This window comes from Mesoplodon bidens (assembly GCF_964165515.1).
Source record: "Mesoplodon bidens genome assembly, chromosome: 2".
NCBI classification, from domain to species: Eukaryota; Metazoa; Chordata; class Mammalia; order Artiodactyla; family Ziphiidae; genus Mesoplodon; species Mesoplodon bidens.
In genome coordinates this window covers 164521778-164528943 of record NC_138177.1, presented here as the reverse complement: position 1 = coordinate 164528943, position 7166 = coordinate 164521778, and positions in this window count along the sequence as shown.

Below are 7166 nucleotides of genomic sequence, written 5' to 3'. Positions count from 1 at the left end.
ACCTTACCTCCGATAAGTCAGTCATTTAATGATTTAAAGGAAACCTGTGAGAGGGACTTCCCTGGTCGTCCAGTGGTTAAGACTCCGCGCTTCCACTTCAGGGGGCGCGGGTTCAATCCCTGGTCGGGGAATTCAGATCCTGCATTCCGCGCGGCACAGTCAGTAAATAAATAAATAAATAAATGAAACCTGTGAGAGATTAAGCAAGTTCTAACTAATAAGTGCAAACTCTCAACTTGAACTCAGAATTCTCACTCTGACCATTAAACGGATGCTTTCGGCTGACTGTCAATGGTGAGAACTGCTGTTTACCCTGTGCTAGATGCTAGGGTTGTAAAGAAGACCGGATTCCAGCCTGAGTCCCTTCTGGAGCCCGGGTCCTCACACTAAGATGGACAAGAACCCAAGAACCCACAGACATAAAGGAATGTACAAAGGGCTGGGACAGCTTAGAGTGAGCAGCGGTGTCAGCAGGAAAAGCTGCCTCCTACCTGGATTGGTGTAGCAACTTGCTCTCCCTGTCTTTATATCCTGCCATCCTCATTCCACCAAATTCCCAATGCACTCTTAACCCTGCCACAGATCTAAATTCACAGATTCCAGGCCCCTTCACCACTAGGCTCCAAGTTATCTTCCTAGTCTTATTTCTCTGCCACTGCTCTCTTCATTATCCTAAGGGTCTGGCATACTTGCACTCCATCTTTTTAAGACCCAGTTTACTTTTGCTTTTATTTTTTATACAATTTTTTAAAGTTACACTCCATTTACAGTTATTACAAAATATTGGCCATGTATTTCCCATGTTGTACAATACATCCTTGTAGCCTATCTCTTACACCCAACAGTTTGTATGTCCCACTTCCCCACCCCTAAATTGCCCCTCCCCCGTCCCCACTGGTAACCACTACTTCTCTAAATCTGTGAATCTGCTTTTTCATTATATTCACTAGTTTGTTGTAGTTTTTAGATTCCCCATATAAGTGACATCATACAGTATTTGTCTTTGTCTGACTTATTTCACTTAGCATAATGCCCTCCAAGTTCATCCATGTTGCTGCAAATGGCAAAATTTCATTCTTTTATATATAAATATCAATATATATCTTTTTTATCCATTCATCTGTTGATGGACACTTAAGTTGCTTCCATATGTTGGCAATTGTAAATAATGCTGCTATGAACATTGTGGCGCATGTATATTTTCACATTATTCTTGTTTTTTTCAGATGTATACTGAGGGATGGAATTGCTGGCTCGTATGATAGTTCTGTTTTTAGTTTTTTGAGAAACCTCCATAGCGTTTTCCACAGTGCACCACTACAGGTGGGAGGCAAGATAAACACAAAACTGTTAATAGTAGTTTGGGAAAAGCATTCTCACATTTGTGTACTGTATCAATTTCTTTACAATAGCACATAGTTTTTAATACTAAAAATGAAGTATACATGAATGATTCCATTTTTATGCCTTTCTGGAAAAGGCAAAACTACAGGGCCAGAAAAGAGGTTGCCAGGATTGGGAATGGGGGGAGGAGCTGACTAGAAAAGGGAACAAAGGAACTTTTTGGGGTGATAGAAATGTTTTGATTGATTGTGGTAACAGATACATGTCTGTTCAAGTTTGTTAAAACTCACAGAACTGTATGATAAAAAAAAGGTGAACTTACGGGCTTCCCTGGTGGCTCCGTGGTTAAGAATCCGCCTACCAATGCAGGGGACACGGGTTCCAGCCCTGCTCTGGGAAGATCCCACATGCCGCGGAGCAGCTAAGCCCGTGCTCCACAACTACTGAGTCTGCACTCTAGAGCCTGTGAGCCACAACTACTGAGCCCACGTGCCACAGCTCCTGAAGCCCGTGTGCCTAGAGCCCGTGCTCCGCGAGAAGAGAAACCACCACAATGAGAAGCCTGCGCACCGCAAGGAAGAGTAGCCCCTGCTCACTGCAACTGGAGAAACCCCGCGAAGACCCAACAAAGCCAAAAAAAAAAAAAAAAAAAAAAAAGGGTGAATTTACTGTATATAAGTTATACCTCAAGAAACCTGACTTTAAGAAATGAAATAGAGAAAATATAGAAAGCACGGACTATATTTTTAAAATAATTTTAATTGCACAAGTAATAAAATGCACAATAATAAAATAATCTATGCTTTTAAAAAATGAGAACATTACAGGTAAATCTAAAGTTTTGTGTGTCTTTGCCCTCATCCAGATTCCCTCTCTCCCTCCTTTCCAGAGGTAATTGATATGTGTTAATAATACAAACAGGTAGCCATTGAAAATAAAGCACTGGGTTTTGTGTGCACACGTATGCTCTTTATTACGGTATCATGCGGTACCGTATTCAACACCTTTTTCATTGAATTTTTTTATACCTGTTGATAAAGCGCAGTATCACTTTGTTTCCGTTAATGGTGTCATGCTGTACCTTATTCTGCAACTTTTATCAGTCAATTTTTTTGATGTCTAATTCACTCCTTGGAAGTACAGCAGATGGCATTCCACTTTATGAACCCACCACATTCTGCTCTTTCGTTGTTGTGTAGGTGAAGATTAATTAGCTCCCAGTTTTTTGCTCTTACAGGGATCCGGTGCCTCCAGTGCTCACGTGCTGGGGCAGCTTCAGGGTGGACGGCTAGGAGTGGCACAAGTTTGTGCATTTTTAATTTTAACAGGATGGGATTTGTGCCTTCCCCAGATAGGTACCCACAGCTGCGGGGAAGCAGGTCTTGCAGAGCCCCAGACCAGCTGTTAAGTTGTCACGGTTCCCTCCCACAAACCCCTCCTCCCCGCCCCTCCCTCTGCACCCGCCGGCACCTTCCCAGCAAGCACTGCGCATATTTGCATATAACTCAAGTCTTAGCTTTTACTTTTAAATGAAAATCCAAAAATAAACGACACGTCTCCTTATGAAACCTTCTCTCCGGCTCAGAAGTTCCTGCAGTTACATCCTCAACTTCGGGAACTCTGAGTAGAAAATTGCATCGACTTTGTTTTCACCTTTACCAAAAAAGAGATTTGTCGACACTGCCACCGTGCTGTTATGGGTGGCACGGCAAAAAGGGCTTCTGTCGTGAGTGACACACGTGGGGCAATTCGTTTGTTCTTCGTGCGGAATCGACATCAAGAGATTTCGGAAGCATAATTTTTTGAAAACTGGGCAGCTGGTGATCGTTGGTCCTGGCGCCCTACTTTTCCAGTGTAAAAAAACAGTACTTCATTTTTTCTGCCTGAGACGGTAATATTAATGTTTATTCAATAAACGGGAGGGTTACGGGTCCTTGGAAATCAATAAGTAAGCGTTAGTTCCGATTACTCTGTGATTCGTCGATTCTTCAGCAGTGCAGTCTTTAAAAATCCACTTGCCTTGGGCTTTTCTGGTGGCTTAGTGGTTTAGAGTCTGTCTGTTGATGCAGGGGACCGGGGGTTCGTGCCCCGGTCCGGGAAGATTCCCACATGACGCGGAGCGGCTGGCCCCGTGAGCCATGGCCGCTGAGTCTACGCGTCCGGAGCCTGTGCTCTGCACCGGGAGAGACCACAACAGGGAAAAGAACCCCATACCGCAAGAAAAAAAAAAATCTGTTTGCCGCTACAGCAAACATGGGTTCGAGCTCTGGTCCGAGAAATGTTATGGAGTAGTAAGCCCGTACGCTGGTGACCCCATGTGCCGCAACTACTGAAGCTCATGCACCTAGAGCCTGTGCTCTTGCAGCAGCTGAAGCCACCGCAGCGAGACCCCCGCGTACCGCAACAGAACGTAGCCCCGGCTCTTCACAACTAGAGCAAGCTCGCGCGCAGCAACGAAGACCCAAAGCAGCCAAAATTAAAGAAGTAAGAAATTTGTAAAACAAAAAAACAGAACCTCGTGATAAATTTTTTTATGCTGTGTATAATGTTTAGTTTTCAGAAATCTAGGTGAGGTGTCGGGGTTGTGAATTGTTTGTGAAGACTGCTTTCACAAGTAAGCAGTTGATTTTTCTTTTTTTTTTAATACCAGAAGCACGTACTTTTCTCCTAACAGAAGTTACGGACGTAAGCAACGAAAATAGTATTTTGTTCGTGAGTGCGCTGCTATATAGCGTGAAAAACACTTTTCGTACTCTTTGCAGTTGCTTGTCTGCAAAAGCGATGGAATCACCATGCAAAACATACTTTGTAAAAATTTCTCCCGTTGAGAAATTGGTAGACGTGTATACATAAACAGTAATATGTATGAAACAGGTAACTAATAAGAACCTGCTGTATAAAAAAAAAAATAGCCCCCCCCTTTTTTTTTACCAGATGTACGTATCGCTTTGTAACGCTGTGTTGATGTTCTTTCATACAGCTTTTGTCGTTTAAAAACGTAGAGGCAATACTTTGAAACACCAGTGAAGTAGCGCTTTCGTACTGCTGATAGCAACAACCTTTCTGGAGAGCAATTGGGCAAGAGACATAAAAATCTAAAACCTTCAGATAAAATCGTGTCTCAAGAAAACGTTCTCTCAAATGTAAGATTATGTTTAATAGGAGATTTAGGGAATTCCCCCAGAGTTCAAGGGTTACGACGGATCGCTGCCACTGCAGGGGGTGCAGGTTAGATCCCTGGCCGGGAAACTAAGATCCTGCCGCCCAATGGGGCGGAAAAGAAAAGAGAAAGATTTAGCTACAAGGATTCGTTAATTCTAACAAATGTATCGTGTATTCAGGTATACAGTGGTCCCTCCATATCCGTGCAGGATGGGGAAGGTGGTTCCAGGATCCGCAGTTGGATACCAAAATCCGCACATATTAAAGTGCTTTATATAAAACGGCCTAGGGACTTCTCTCATGGCGCAGTGGTTAATAATCCGCCTGCCAATGCTGGGGACACGGGTTCGAGCCCTGGTCCAGGAAGATCCCACATTGCCACAGAGCAAGTAAGCCCGTGTGCTGCAACTACTGAGTCTGCACTCTAGAGCCTGCAAGCCACAACTACTGAGCCCGCGCGCCCAGCCTGTGCTCAGCCACAAGAGAAGCCACCTCAATGAGAATCCTGCACACCACAACGAAGAGTAGCCACCGCTCGCCGCAACTAGAGAAAAGCCCGCACACAGTAAGAAAGACCCAATGCAGCCAAAAGCAAAACAAAACAAAAAACGGCCTAGTGTTTGCATGTAACCTATGCACATCTTCCAGTTATATTTTAAATCATCTCTAGATTACTTATAATACCTAATACAATGTAAATGCTATGTAAAATAGTTGCAGGGAGGTGGCAGATTCAAATTTTGCTTTTTGGAATTTTGGAACTTTCTGGATTTTTTTTTTTTTTAATCCATGGTTGGTTGAATCTGTGGATGCAAAACCTGGGGATACAGAGGGCTGGCTGTATTATTTTGCTCACTTAACAAATGAGAAAACAGAAGCTCTGAGAGGCCCAGATCACAGAGCTAGAAAGTAGCTGTCAAGAGGTGAGCTCAGGTCTTCTGATAGGAATCCTTTGCTCTCACAGCACAGAATACCCAAGGAGGATGTCAACTAGAGTGGCATCTGTTAGAAAAGGAAGATTTAGTAGGAAAGAAGCTTTTTTTGTTTTACTTATCCGTATTTTCCAGTTTTCTAAGAAAATATGGAGTACACGAAAAGATTAAATAATGAGGACACATAGTCACTGGAATACAAATGATGAAAAATAAAATCAGACTCACAAAGAAGCCAGTAACAGAAAACCATATATATTATATGATTCCTTTTACACAAGATGTTCAGAAGAGGCAAATCTATAGAGACAGGAAGTAGGTTAGAGATTGCCTGCGACTGGAGTTGAGAGCAGGGACTGACTACAAGTGGGCATAAGGGATCTTTTTGGGGTGAAGGAAATGTTCTAAAAGTAAATTATGTTGCACAACTCTATAAGTTTACTAAAATCATTGAATTGTACACTTAAAATGGATGTTTTGATATGTAAATTATATTTTAATAAAGCTGTAAAAAAAATCAAGGGCTAAAAGGAGAAAAGTTCACTCAGCTAGGAGCCTGAGAATATATAATCAGTTTATGGAATAAGCTCCCTACTTTAGAAACTTTTTTTTTTTTTAGAAACTTTAAAAAAAATAAATTATTTATTTTTGGCTGTGTTTGGTTTTCGTTGCTGCGCACGGGCTTTCTCTAGTTGCGGCGAGCAGGGGCTACTCTTCCTTGCAGTTATTGGGCTTCTCATTGCGGTGACTTGTCGTTGCGGAGCACGGACTCTAGGGTGTGTGAGCTTCAGTAGTTGTGGTACATGGGCTCAGTAGTTGTGGCGCATAGGCTTAGTTGCTCCGTGGCATGTGGGATCTTCACAGACCAGGGCTCGAACCAGTGTCCCCTGCATTGGCAGGCGGATTCTTAACCACTGCACCATGAGGGAAGTCCCTAAGAAACTTGACTTCAGTAGATTTCTTGTATTTTGAGCTTCTGTGTGTTAGCTGAAAACTTTTCACTCACTCATTAAAACCCTTTAATGGCACCTAACTAGCTTGGGTTAACATCCTGTAAATTTTGAGTGACCCACCACCTTCTTTGTTCTCAGGGCTCAAGCCACACTGGTCTTCTTTCGGTTTCTCCGAAGCCACTACTCTCCTCAACTCAGGGCCTCCAGAAATTTCTCTCCTCCATCTGGAAATACTCTTTCTCAACAGCCTGTCTTCCTCTCCCCTTCTCCCAAAGTGGCTAACTCCTCCTCATTCTTCATATGTCAGTTCAAATGTCACTTCCTCAGAGAGGGCCTCCTTGCCCCCCCAACCCTCACTAGGTTAGCTCCCCTACACTCTATTACACTCTTTCATAGCACCATATACTTCTCTGAAGAACATTATCATGATTGTTATCAATGTATTAGTTGCAAAGTTAATTGTTCAATATCTATATTCCCCAGCCAGATGTCACGTATGTGAGGGCAGGAAACTTATTTATGTCTTATAGACCACTTGTGTCCATGGTTTCTGGTGTAGTACCTGGCACATAATAGACATTCAATACATATTTGTAGAGCATTTCACAATCCATGAAGTTCTTGTGTATATACAATTACATTGGCCACTATTTACTAAGCACCTACTATGTCTTAGGATATAGGAGTAAACAAGATAGTGTGTTTCTGTACATTCTAGAGAGTTGACTGTACTCTCCTATGTAGGACAAAACAGTCTTCTCATTTTACAGGTAAT